Raw genomic sequence first — 14,299 nt, forward strand, 5'->3', positions numbered from 1 at the left:
TCTTCACCCTGAAATCCACATTTGTTGTGTAGATTAAATGAGCCAATACGTACAAATGGTTTAAAATAGTATGGGGCACTTTGCCGGGGCTAGATAAATTTTCACTATTACTACTGCTTACTCATCTCACATGAATATTTACATTTGAGAAATAATAAGAGGGTGCTTGCTTAATCAAGGGACCTGGGTGTGGCACACCTGGGATATCCTTCCGAGGATTCACACCCTGTGACGTTGTGGCCCATGATAGGCCACACAGTATGACGTAAGCTGTTGTTAGGGTGTGGCATTCTTTGCCTGTGAATTTCTTCTGCTGGCAATGTCCATGTGCCTGTCTCCTTTAAGGTTTTCTTTAAATGCCACATGCTTTTCCCCTGAAGACGTTGCTGCTCCTCAAAGCTGACTGTAATCTGTTACTGCATTAAACTGCTGCTGCTCTCAGCAATCCTCACCTTAAATTACCATTACTGTACATATTTTTCCCCCTCAAGGAGACTGTAATTACTGTGAAGGCCTGCTCTATGAATGATTCATCATTGTAATCTCCTCATTGCTGGAACAATGCTTGGAACATGGGGGAAATTGTGTAGATATTCACCAAGCTAATGAATAAGTCAGTGAATGAATGAAACAGCTAATGGTTGGATGATTGTGGGCAAATTTAGCCTGGGAGGGAATGGCACTAAGCATTTGCCTTTTTCCCTTTTTGAGTATCAAAACCACAGGCTCTGAAAAAGTCCTTGCAGCTGGGAGGTAGGGCTGGAATCTGGGCTTGTGAACTGGGTAGGGTTTGTAAGTCCTCAACTTTAAAAAAATTCATTTGTTTAAAAAATTCATCTGTATTAAAAAAAATTCATGTGTTCAGTACATTTCATTTAGCACATGTTGTGGGCTTTAGCCCTCTTGCTGAGGGTATAGAAGCCTGTGTTTAGCAGCTTATTTTACTGTGGAGTCAGGGGACATCAGAAATGGAAGGAGCCTTAGGATCAATTCTGGATAAAGACTTCTCAGATGGTATGATGAGGAATGGTAGTGCCCGTGAGAAAATCACAAATAAATGAATAAAAAATAAGACACATATATTGTACTTAGCTTGGAGTAGGCTATATTCTATACCCCTCCACTTTCTAGATGAATGATTATAATGATAATAGCCATAATAATTGAAGCTATTATCTATTTAGCTCTTAAAACTGACCTTATAAGAGCTTCATGGGGTAGACACTATCATCCTTTTTATTTATTTTTATTTATTTAAAGATTATATTTATTATTTTAGAGAGAGAGAGAGAGAATGCACAAGAAAAAAATATTCCTTCATTCTTGATTCTGTAGCTGGTCTAATAATTGACATAAAACATAAACTGGAGAAAAGGAAATAAAACTTCATACACACATCTGGGAGAACCCCCCCCCCCTCCCGCCTAAAGGTCTGAGATTCAAAGAAGTGACCAAAGCAGGACCTCATCTAATCTTATCCCTAGAAGGCTGTAGAGTTGGGGCTAGAATTACCCTCTTGACCCTTACTGAATTCAGTTCTTTTCTTCCCCCGCACCGCCCGGTATCTGTTGCTGCCTTCTCTATTCCTCTATTCCATTCTTCCCTTCTTGCTTCCTTTCTCATCTCCTGTCCTCTTTCCCTTCTTATTTCCTCTGTTTTGTAAAATAGCCATTAAACCCTCTGTTATTAGGTTACTTGTGAGTTTTGCTGGTGGTCCCTCAGTTCAGCAACCTCCTAGTACTTCATATCAATCAAACCCCTACAGTCTTTCAACAACAGAACTCTACATGGTAACAGCAGCAGGTGGACTCTTCCTGGGATCACGTTCTGTGTATTGTGTAGGCTGCAAATTGAAGCAAGTTGTCTATTGAAGAACCATAATACTATCTAATTAAACACACAAAAAAATTTAGTTCTTCATTTTCCTTCTCTAACCATATTTTTTCAAACAAAGCTTAGAGAAGCAAGGCTTGTTCTACAGATCCCTATTCACTGATTTATCTCTTTTTTTCTCTCGAAAACCTCTGTGGTTGTTTTAAATTATTTACTGAAAAAGAGAGAGAGAGAGAGAGAGAGAGAGAGATGTTTTCTTAACTCTTCCCAAATCTTAAATTGGTATTCTGTAGACTTCTAAATGAATAATTACTCCATCATTTTGGAATTTTTTAAAAAAAGACTTTATTTATTTGAGAGAGTGAGTGAGAGAGAGTGCACATGAGCAAGGGCAGAAGGAGAGGGAGAATCCCCTACTGATAATGGGGCGGGGGGCTTGATCCCAGGACCCTAGGATCACGACCTGAGCTGAAGACAGACACTTAGACTGAGTCAGTCAGGCCCCCCCTTCATCATTTTGGTATTTGAAATAAATTTTTTGAGGAAGAATCTAAACAGTATTCAGTGAGAATCTATTCTGAACAGAAGTTTATCCTCATAAAAAAAGACGTATAAAATCTAATCATAGCACCTGGCAGGTAATACAGTAAACAATACATTATAGTGGTGCTTTCCATAATTATCAATGGTAGTAAGAGTAACAGGAGCATTAGATTATCTAGACTTAACGTCAGACATTTTAACTTACTAGCTGTGTGACATAGAGCAAGGAGCATAATTTCTTTGAGTGTCAGTTGGAAGGACGGAAATCAAAGGAAGTTATTAGTCAAGTGTAAAGTACTTCATCAATGTTTTATAGTTTAAAAACTCTAAAATGTCATCCTTTTGCCTTGAATTACACCTTTCAGCATTCCAAGAAAAATCTCTTCTTTTGCTTAGATCATAAGTAGAATGCTGGGCTGACATTGTATTTTAGGTTGCCAGATAAAATACAGGGCATCAGTTAAAATTCAATTTAATAACGATTTCTTTTAGTATAAGTATGTCTATGCATTAATACTCAAATATTATTTATTAAAAATTCAAATTCACAGGGCATCCTGTATTTTATTTTCCAAATCTGGCAGCCTAATTATATTTTAATAGACAAGTTTACAGACTACAGTACAATTCCTTGATCTGCTATTATCTGTGCCCTCTAAGAGATGAGGACACTGACTAGTGGCCTCTAAAATTCATTTCAAACCTGAGGATTTGATAACTGTGATAAGACAAGGAAGCTGGTGGAATCAAACCCACTTCCAATCCCCCAGTATCACCACTTCCTACCTGTGTGGATTTGGTTAAGCTAGCCTCTCTAAGCCTATCTCTTATTATGCAAATTTTTCTTCTTTCTAAGACAATTATTTTTCTCCTCAGTGGATTTGCATTATCCATTTTTAGTGCTCATTTCTGAACTGCGTTATCAAAATTCGAATTTTCTCTCTGTGAACAGAGCAAATTCAGGATTCTAGCTCTTGACCTTTATGGTTAAGAATAAGTTCGTTCCTGAGAGATTCTTCTTTTTCTTGTTTACAGTTGGAGCTCGAGGCTCACCAGTCACACTTGAGAATCTGATGCTGATGGAGGGAAAGGTTTCAGAGTCTTCCTGTATTACTTACAAGGAAGAGGGAGGGGCGTCTGGGTGGCTCAGTGGGTTAAACCTCTGCCTTAGCTCAGATCAGGATCCCAGGGTCCTGGGATCAAGCCCCACATCACGTTCCCTGCTTGGCAGGGAGCCTTCTTCCCCCTCACTCTCTCTGCCTGCCTTTCTGCCTACTTGTGATCTCTGCCTGTCAAATAAATAAATAATCTTTTTTTTTTTTTTTTTTTTTAAAGGAAGAGGGTGTTTGGGAATTTGGAATAAATGTCTCCTCCTTTTTTCTCCCCTGGGGAAGGGACTTTGCCTGGGCTTGGCTGAAGCTAGCTCCTGTTCATTAAACACCTCTGCTCTCTCAGTTGTACTTCATCCCACAACTCAGGTAACCCTGCAAAACAGACACACATTACCCTCATTATATTGAGTGCGAAAATGTCCCCAGGTGATACGTCTAGGCTGAAAACACACATTCAATTCAGGCTGGTTACCTGAATTTCTGGCTATTGAATAGCTTGTTAGTAGTCTCTAGTTGGCCTGTTTGTTTCTCTAGAAGCTTGCTTAAGGTGATATCTATGTAGATGTTTTCCTCCCAAAGATGGTGCTGTGTAATAGGGTTTGATGAAATGTGGTCCATCCTTTCCCTGTGGGAGCTGGCAATCTGGAGCTAAAGTGCTTCTGAAATGTTATTTTTAAATAGTTTGGAAAACATACTACAAATAACACCTGTTTATTGTCTATGTTAGAATACAAAGCTATATGGAGGGAAAAAAACAGAACATAATCTGCCTGTCCTCTAGAGAGACACTGTTATGTTGATGCACTCTCTTGTAGATAGGTAGGTGGATAAAGATACACAGTTAAAAAATAGATGTTTAAGATGTTGTTGTTTCATAGAAATAGGATCAAATAGAATAAGCCATTTTGGATTTTTTTTTTTAACACAGCAATATATCTGCACCAACAGATTTTGTGTTTTCATCGGCCAAGATATATATAATAATTTTTAAAAGAGAATTAAAATCGAAATTGTGTGCTACAGATTCTATATTGTTAGGTTTTTTTAAATGTGTCTCTTCTGGAGATGTGAGTTGTGATCATTAGCAATCCATATTTTACTTTAATTGTAGAAATCTTGGTGGAGAAGGAAACAGAAGAGAATGTGGTATCCATAGTGGCTGTTTTTCAGTCCTTCTGAATGGGACCCGCAGTTTTTTTTTTTTTTTTTAATAGCTGCCTCATATCTGGAGGACAGTTTCTGTTGGGATTCTCTGACTTAAATTTCCCTTGAAAGTTTCTTGGGCATGTTGAAAGGCAGAATCTGACCTTACTTTGTGGATACACTGAGGCTGTGTGCTTTAACAATTTTATAGAGTGAAACAAAGCATTTGGACCTTGACATGAAATTAAATTCCAGAATAACGTTGTACTTTCCTCCTCCAATATGACAGACCAAACTATTTGAGGCACCAGAAACTATTTGAACCACGTCGCCTGAGAAGTTACTCAGATTCTTGATTTCACCTGGTGACAGGTAGTGCAAGTTGGAGTGATGGCTTCATGGTAACACACAGCTGAGTGTTTGCTCTGAGGGTAGATTTCACTGCAGCTTGGTCTGTGGTCAGCTAAGGGAACAGAGGAAACCATACCTTCTCAGTGAACAGGGCTCTGCATGTCTTGGTTGCCTCACAAATGCTTACTGATGGTCATGAAAGAAATGACTCTCCAACTTCCTGTACTCAGTTTTTTTGCCAGTGGGAAAATTCTTTTTCAGTAGGTGGCAATGATAAAACAAAACAAAACAAAAACAAACAAACAAACAAAAAACAAACCAACCAGTCAAACACATTTTCTACTATGGCAAGTGTAGTTCAGTGAAAGTAGCAATGAATGTGCCTTCAAAGACTTGACTTGAAGTCCAACTTTGCTACACACTGGTTCATTAGCCCTGGACAAATGATCAGGCCTGGCTTCCTTATCTTTTAAAGTAGAAATAATGATCTTTCATTTCTTTAGCATATTCTTGTGAAATTAATACACAGGAAATATTTTATATACCATAAATCACTTATGATAAAGATTAGATCAAACTTTTCTTGATCAAGGCACTCAAGAAAACCAGGCACTGTGTTAAACACTTTGTATGCATTATCTTCTCTAACACTCAAAATTTTGGGCAGTGGATACTGTTTGCTATCCTCATTTTACAGAAAAGACAACTAGTGGCTAGAGGGCTTATATAACTGACCAAGGCCACAAAGCTTCTCCCCTCGCCCATACCTGGTGGATGGAAACAACCATTAGCACCAGAGACAGAAGGTCAGCAGGGAAATGATAGAAAAGCCAGGACAGAATACTGTATAAATACACTGACTATATCATTTTTTCCCCTCAAAGTAAGTTAGGTGTACTATTCTTGTATATAGGATGTCTTTAGGACAGGCACAAAGAGTTTTTTGTAAGTTATACATTTATTTTAACATTAGGAAAATATATACATCTAGCATAGCAAATCCCTGATTTTAGGGTTGTGACTTCCTAGGATGAGAGTGTAGTTCCTAGATACTCAGTTCAAAGAAATAAGGTGATTTAAAGACAAATATAAAATAATAGTACAGGTGTTATGCAGATATGTAAAATCAGATGTATGATAAAACTGTTTTAAGTGTGAGACAGCTACGTCTAAAAGCTGTAGTTAAAGATGATATTATGCATGGCATTTACCAAGGCTTTACATAATAAGATTTTGGTGTTTTGCGCATATGGGCAATAGAAGGGTGTAAAAATTCAGATGTGGACTTTTTTTTAAAGTAAGCTCTATGCCTGGCACGGGGCTTGAACTCCCAACCACAAGATCAAGAGTCAAATGCTCCATTGACTTGAGCCAGCCAGTTTCCCCCAGATGTGGACTTTGACATAAGGCAAGCTGAATATAGTCAATTCAAGATCAATAACAATAATATTAATCATAATAGTTATCATTTATTGGAGCTTACCATGTTTTAGAGATGCTGTGTAACACTTTATACTCTGGGCCTAATTTAAGTCTTCAGTTATTTGCACTTGCAGAAGCTGCTGTGGGAGGAACACCAAGAAATAGTACATCTGCGCTGTCCCGTATAGTCACTCCTAGTCACCTGTGGCTCTTGAGAAGCTGGAATATGGAGAGTCCAAATTGAGATGTCCTGTGAAGGAGTTCAGAAAACCACCCCGAAATACACCTCTTTGGAACAAGGATTATTTTGAGCTGATTACACTTGAGAAATAGTAGCCATAGAGAGCTCTGTGCTCTCCCCATCTGCCAAAAGCTGGCATACACGTCGTCTTATGAAATTGTTCCTTCTCCCCTCGCCCATCCATGGAGGATGAAAACAACCTTAGCACCAGAGACAGAAGGTGAGCAGGGAGATGGATCTGTACAAATCAACCTTACTATAAGAACCCTAATCTTCCATCTGTCTCCTCCATATATTTACCTTCCTACAATTTACCATGTCTAGAAGCCCGAACTCTTTTTCTTGTGTCTAGTTGCTTCTCCACAACTGATCGGCCTTGGTTAAAATGACATGTAAGTCCCTAGATCTAACCTCCTTTCTAGGTCTTCACTTCTTTCCTATGAAGACCTCTGTGCACGTAAAAATTAAAATACTAACATCAAATAAAATGTGTATGCCTTTCTTCTGTTAATTTGTCACCTGTCAGTTTAATTCACATGGCTTCATTACTGAATATAAGAAGGTGAAGGAAAAAGTTTTTTTTATCTTCTACACATTGGAACTTGAAGACTTAATATGGGAAACACAATGTGAAATATCTCAACTTTTAAAATATTGATTACATATAGAATTGACAATATTTTAGATATTCTGGCCTAAATGATATGGTTAAAACTAATTTTACCTTTTTTTTTTTTTGAAGTACTAGAAAATGTAAAATGACACATGTGGCTCTCAATTTTGGCTCACACCATATTTCCAGCAGACAGCACTGCTCTAAGTGAGGTGTACAACTATACTCTTGGCTTATACCTGGGCTGAGGTCCCAGGTTAGGTTTTCAGCTGGGAAGATAAGGTGTTTCCTTTGGTTTAATTAGCAGGTATAAATGCAAACATACCCAGGGTTCGACTACTCTGCTTCTGCATTTGCATTTTCCTACAGAGACCACCAGCTGCTGAAAAGCCAGAGAGGGATAACGAAGTCTGCTTCTTGCTGCTTTAGAGCCATTAAACTCTTAAGGCAGGACATTGCCCCTTGATTCTGTGTGCAAATAACAGAGTATTACAATTAGCATCTGTGTAGTTACACTGATATAATTTAATGGGGTCAGGGCAAATCACATTATTCTGGGGCTGAAGTGCATTCATGATGGGTAATTTATTCATAGGTGAGTTATGGCAATTTCTTAAGAAGTCTCTCAGAGAGTGAGTTCCAGCACCCAGAGCTTGGAGGGTGATTGTTATTGTAGCAATATATGCCATTAAAACAGGTAAACTGAAATTAAAAATCCAACATGAGCTCTTTCTAGTTCTAACACAGGGTCACACAGTGAGGACCTAAACAAAGAAAACCTCTCTTGTGTCAAATAATCATGATCCTTCCCATTTTTCCTTTCTCCCTACTTAAGTGGATTAGCAATAGTGTTGTCTGCAAAGCAAAGAAATTCAAAGTACATGCATGCGCCCGCATGCGTGTGCGCGCGCGCACACACACACACACACACACACACACAAATAAAAAGTCAAGATCCTTAAACAACAGCCATTTTGTAGGACTGGGTAAGTGAAACCCAGTACCCCACTTCCTGCTCTCCGGACCACTCCTCCTATAGTTTCTTATTTCCCCTTATAGTCCATTTGTTGCATTTAGGAGAAAGAGTGCTGGACTCAAAGGAGAATATCGAAGTTCAAGTCCTATTAAAGGTGATTCATGGCTTTCTGCCCTTGGAAAAGTCCCTTGACTATTCTGAGCCACATTTTCTTCACCACCCCAAAAATATTATCAAATATAGAAAGCAATATGGAAAACTCTGCCACATGGTCAGTAGTGTGAACTTTTAATTTAATTTAATTTTATTTTTTGGTAAGGCTCTCTGCTTATAATGAATTATTTTAATTAGTTTTGTTACTCAAAAGAAACTTCTGCATCAAAGCCCCCCACCCTGAGATACTGAGGTGTTTTGGAGCGGGGGTGGGGATGAAGGCAGGGTCCAGTTCATATTAGGAATCCTGGTCTGTAGGGTTGTACTTGAGCATGACTTTCAAGCCCAATCCCTTTCTGGCTGTTTCATAAGCTTCCAGAACTTTCTCCAGAGGAAATCTATGGGTTACTAAGGGCTTTACTTTCACAGACTTGGAGGCATCAAAATCGCCATTGGCCATGTGTTGCAATATTGAAACATACCCTTAATATCCATCTCCTGGATGGCAGCGTGCACTGGGGGCACAGGGCTCATCTCAGAGCCCAGCGCTACGAGCACCAGGGTCCCATCAGAATGAGAAGCATCAATGCCTGAGTGGATGGTGGGCCCCGCTCCTGGGAACATGATGGTCACTTTTCGCTTGCACCCCAGCAGATCTTTCACTTTACTGACAATTTCCTTAGGGCTGTCTTTGGAGATCTGGAGGACAATATCAGGCCCAACTTCCCTAGCTTTAGACAACTGAGAAGCAGACAGATGAGTCACCAGCACTTGAGCTGCAGCCATTGCCTTGGCCATGATCAGAATGAACAGTCCCATGGCCCAGCTCCACACACAAAGACCCTGTTCCTCAGGGTGATTCCAGCTTGCCGGCAGGCATGGATCCCCTCAGACAGTGGTTCAATCAGCACCCCCTCTTCAAAGGTGACATTGTCAGGAAGCTTGTAGCAGAAGTCAGCGTTGTGTTTATAAAACCAGTAGAGGTTCCTGTCATCAGGGGGCGTGGCATAGAAGAAGATGGATGGTGACAGATTATACCTGCTAATCTTACAAAGTTCATCCATTTCTCGCAGAGAGCTAGGCTCTGTGGCAACACGATCCTCTGGCTTTAGGTGCTTGAACAGTGATCCCACTTTTATGACTGTCCCTGAAGCTTCATGCTCCAGCACCACTGGCTTTTCCACAATAAAATGGCCAATTCGACCATGCTGCCAGTAGTGGACATCTGAGCCACAGATCCCAACAGAATGTATCTTCAGCAACAGTTCATTTGGGCCTGGTTCAGGGATAGGATAGTTGTCCAGGCTCAGGTCTCCAGGTCTGTGCACCACAAGAGAGAGTTTCTCAGGCTTGGCCACCTCCATGTCGTTTTCTCCCTGCTGGGAGGAGGCTACACTCCATAGGACATATGATAGATCTGGTCCAGTAATGTTACATTTTAATGACCAAAACGTTTCTTCTTATGGAAGGAGCTGAGATGTCCTTCAATGGATGAATGGATAAAGATGTGGTCCCTATATACAATGGACTATTACTCAGCCATCAGAAAGGATGGCTACCTACCATTTACATCAAGGTGGATGGAACTGGAGGCTTTATGCTAAGTGAAATCAGTCAATCAGAGAAAGACAATTATCATATGGTTCACTCATTTGTGGAATATAAGAAATAGTGCAGAGGATCATAAAGGAAAGGGAAGAAACCAGAGAGGGAGACAAACCATAAGAGACTTAATTCTGGGGAACAAACTGAGGGTTATAAAAGGGGAGGTGGATGAGGGAAAAGGGTAATTGGGTGATGGGCTTAAGGAGGGCACATGATGTGATGGGCACTGAGTATTATCCGCAACTGCTGAATCACTGAACTCTACATCCAAAAATAATGATGTACTATATGTTAGCTAATTGAATTTAAATTTAAAAAAAAAAAACAAACCTTTTCCAGGTCTCATACCTTAGCTTTTGGCTGCTTATTAAACTTCTTCTTCATAAGAATAATGAGAATTAAAATTTAATGAAAACCCCCTATTAATTTAGTGCCTTCCTCTCTCTTAGTTTTTCTACTGTGAAATATTATATACTTTCTGAAGAAAAAACAAACATGTGGATTAATAAATCATTATAAGGTAATTATCTGTTTAAATACAATCTAGATCAGAAAACAGCATTGCCAGCACCCATGAGAACCCCCAAAGGGACTTGGTTCTACAACAACTTCGTTTATCCCCTTAAGAGTAACCAGTATTCTGGTTTTATGATAGTCACATTATTTGCCTTTCCTTATATTTTTAATATTAACATATATATCTATAAACACTGATTTTAGTTGTTTTGAGATTTTAAATAACCAGATCCATGCAGACACTTGTTTCTGACTTCTTTACAGCATCACATTTGTGATAGTTATTCTTGTTATTGTGTCTAACAAAGGTTGCTTCATTTTCACTGCTGTCCTCTGTTGTGTGAATACACAATGATTGATTTGTCCAATATTGTTTATAAACTTCTGGGTGTTTTCTAACTTGGACCTATTCAAGTAATGCTGCTGTACACGTTCTTGTCCATTTCCTTTGGTGCACATGAATATGCATTTCTAATGGACCTGTTACTAGGAGCAGAAATACAAAGTCACAGGTAATAAACATGTTTAGCGTAAGAAGACACTGCCCAATTTTTGTAGAGTGGTGGTATCAGTTTAGACTCCCTTCAGGAGAATTTGAGAGTTCCCTTGTTCTACATCCTTGTCAAAAGTTGGAGTCGTTGGTTTAAAAATGTTCAGCTAATCTGTTGGGTGTGTACACAGGTATGTTTTTGTGGTTTTAGTTTGCATTCCCATGGTAACTAATGAACTCATTGTCATAGTCTGGTAGCCATTTGGATGTCTTCTCTTGTCACTGTTCAACTCTCTTCCCAACTTTTCTCCTGGGTTTTTCATCATTTTATTGATTTATAGGACTTCATTTTATATTCTAGATATAACCCCTTTATGTGTGTTACACATCTCTTATTCTATGCCTTAAATTTTCATTCTCTTAATGATGTCTTGATGAAAAGATGTTCTTAATTTTGATGTATTCAAATTTATCAAACTTTTATTTTATGTTACTGATATGTTCACTTTAAAAGTCTTCTCCTACACCTGAGGTCATGAAGATGCTCTCCCACATTATATCCTCAGGGTTTTATTATTTGTCTCTCACATTTAGATCTATAATCTATCTAAAATTGATTTTTTAAAAATGAGGTATAGGTAAGGGTCAAATTTTATTTCTATATGGATATCTAGTTTTGCCAGCGACATATATTTCAAATGCTAATCTTTTTAAAATTTATTTTTATTTTTATTTATTTATTTTTTTTAATTTATGTATTTTTTAAATTAATTTTTTATTTTTTATAAACATATATTTTAATCTTATTCCACTACTCAGCAGTGCAACTGTCTTCCTCTGGGTTTTCCTAAAAGCAGAGCTCTGAGGGAAAGGGTGCATGGAGGTCTTTTATTTGGGGACCCCAGGTAGCAGAAGTACAATACTGGGAAAGTGAAACAAGAAGACAAATTCAATACAGTATGTATAATAGAACTGGCTACTACTATATGTAACTGGTGCTCAGTCTTTTTAAGGAGGCATATGAAATGTAACTTAGAACACTCTGCCTGGGAACAAAAAGAAAAAGAAGAAACATTTCCTCATTGGGTCCAAAGCTGGCTTCAGAGATGTTAATCCCTCTAGATCTCCAGATTGCAAGTGTATGAGTGCTGAATGTGGACATCCCACACCTGGGGCATTAGAGAAGTCTTAGGGCAGGGAGAAAGAGGTGTGCAGTGTGAGTCAAAAGCAAGGTGTGGTGACCAGCACATGCATGATGCTGGTGAAGACCAACATGTTATTGCAGTAGCTGGTTAAAGTTAAAGTTGGAATGGAAAGGATTTTGATGTGATTCATAAGATGATCCTTATTTGAATCAATTGATCTATCTATCTCTATTTGAACTAATACCACACTTTACTAAAAATTGTAGATTCATACTAAGTCTTTTCACCCAGTGGATCATGTTCTCCCCACTGTTCTTCTTCAAGAGTGTTTTGATGAATGATGGTTGTTTGCATTTTATGCACATTCTAGAGTCAGACTATCACTCACAAACAAGCCCTAGGGACTTTGATTGAAATTACCTTGAATAAAAAAAAAAAAAAAAGAAAGATGAAAGAAAGAAAGAAAGAAGAAAGAAAGGAAGAAACAACCTTGAATCTATAGATAAGTTTAATGAGAAATGCCATCTTGATAGCATTAAAGTTTTCATGAATATAGTTATCCTTTAATTATTCTAAATAATGTTATTTAACTTTTCTGCAGAGAAGTCTTACAGCATCTTTTGTTAGATTTCTAGGTATTAGGTTTTTTTTTCTTTTTAATTTTCTAACTTAGTCACTGTTATATGGAAAAGAAATGGATTTTTGGATGTCCAATGATGTTACAAAACATATTAGTTCATTGTCATAATTTATAGATAATTTATATTTTCTACATGTTGCAGTCAGGGCATTTGTGAATAATGATAGTCTTTTTCCTCCTTTCCATTCTCTGCATGATTATATCTCTTTTGTGCCTTACTGTCCTGGCTGAGACTACCAATATGTTGTGGAGGGAAGGATGACAGTGGGCATGCTTACCTTCTTCCAGTCTCAAAGGGAGAGTATTAGTATACACAATTAAATTGCTAATTAGACTGTAAAGGATGTTCTTTATTAGATAAAGGATATTTTTACTTATAGATTGCTAACAGTTTTTGAAAATCACAAATGGATTTTGAATTTTATTTAATAGCTATTTCACAACTATTAAAATACATATTTTTTCTTTATCACATTAATGCAATAAATTACACTGATATTTTTTACTGTGTATTTCAGAATAATTTTAGATTTACAGAAGAGTTGGAAAGATGGCACAAAGTGTTTCCATATGCCTTCACCATTTTCTTTTTAATTGTGTTATGTTATTCACCATACAGTACATCATTAGTTTTTGATGTAGTGTTCCATGATTAATTGCATTTAACACCCAGTGCTCCATGCAATCGGTGCCCTCCTTAATACCCATCACCAGGTTCACCCATCTCCCCACTTCCATACCTTCTAAAACCCTCTCTTTTTTTCCCAGAGTCCATAGTCTTTCATGGTATGTCTTCCACTATGATTCCTCCCCCTTCATTTTTTCCTTCCCCTAAATGTCCTCCATGCTATTCTTCATGTTCCACAAATAAGTGAAACCATATGATAATTGACTTTCTCTGTTTGACTTATTTCACTTAGCATAATCTCTTCCAGTCCCACCCATGTTGATGCAAAAGTCGGGTATTCATCCTTTCTGATAGCTGAGTAATATTCCATTGTGTATATGGACCACATCTTCTTTATCAATTCATCTTTTGATGGGCATCTTGGTTCTTTCCACGTTTTGGCTATTGTGAACATTGCTGCTATGGACATTGGGATGCATATGGCACTTCTTTTCACTACATCTGTATCTTTGGGGTAAATACCCGGTAGTGAAATTGTAGGGTCATAGGGTAGCTCTATTTTTAATTTGTTGAGGAACCTCCACATTTTTCCAAAGTGGCTGGGAATTTGCTTTCCCACCAACAGTGTAAGAGGGTTTCCCTTTCCACAACTTCTCCAACATTTGTTGTTTCTTGCCTTGTCAATTTTTGCTGTTCTAACTAGTGTAAGGTGGTACCTCAATGTGTTTTGATTTGAATTTCCCTGATGGCTAATGATGATGAACACTTTTTCATGTATCTGTTCACCATTTGCATGTCTTCTTTGGAGAAGTGTCTGCTCAGGTCTTCTGCCCATTTGTTGACTTGATTGTTCTTTGGGTGTTGAGTTTGAGAAGTTCTTGTAGATGT

General features: G+C 38.1%; 1 pseudogene; it reads right to left on the reverse strand.

The window, feature by feature from the left end:
* Positions 1-8,685: 8,685 nt before the first annotated feature.
* Positions 8,686-9,751, reverse strand: LOC131831129 (sorbitol dehydrogenase-like; annotated as a pseudogene).
* Between the last annotated feature and the right edge of the window lie 4,548 nt (positions 9,752-14,299).

Source organism: Mustela lutreola, chromosome 5 (assembly GCF_030435805.1).
Source record: "Mustela lutreola isolate mMusLut2 chromosome 5, mMusLut2.pri, whole genome shotgun sequence".
Taxonomy (NCBI): domain Eukaryota; kingdom Metazoa; phylum Chordata; class Mammalia; order Carnivora; family Mustelidae; genus Mustela; species Mustela lutreola.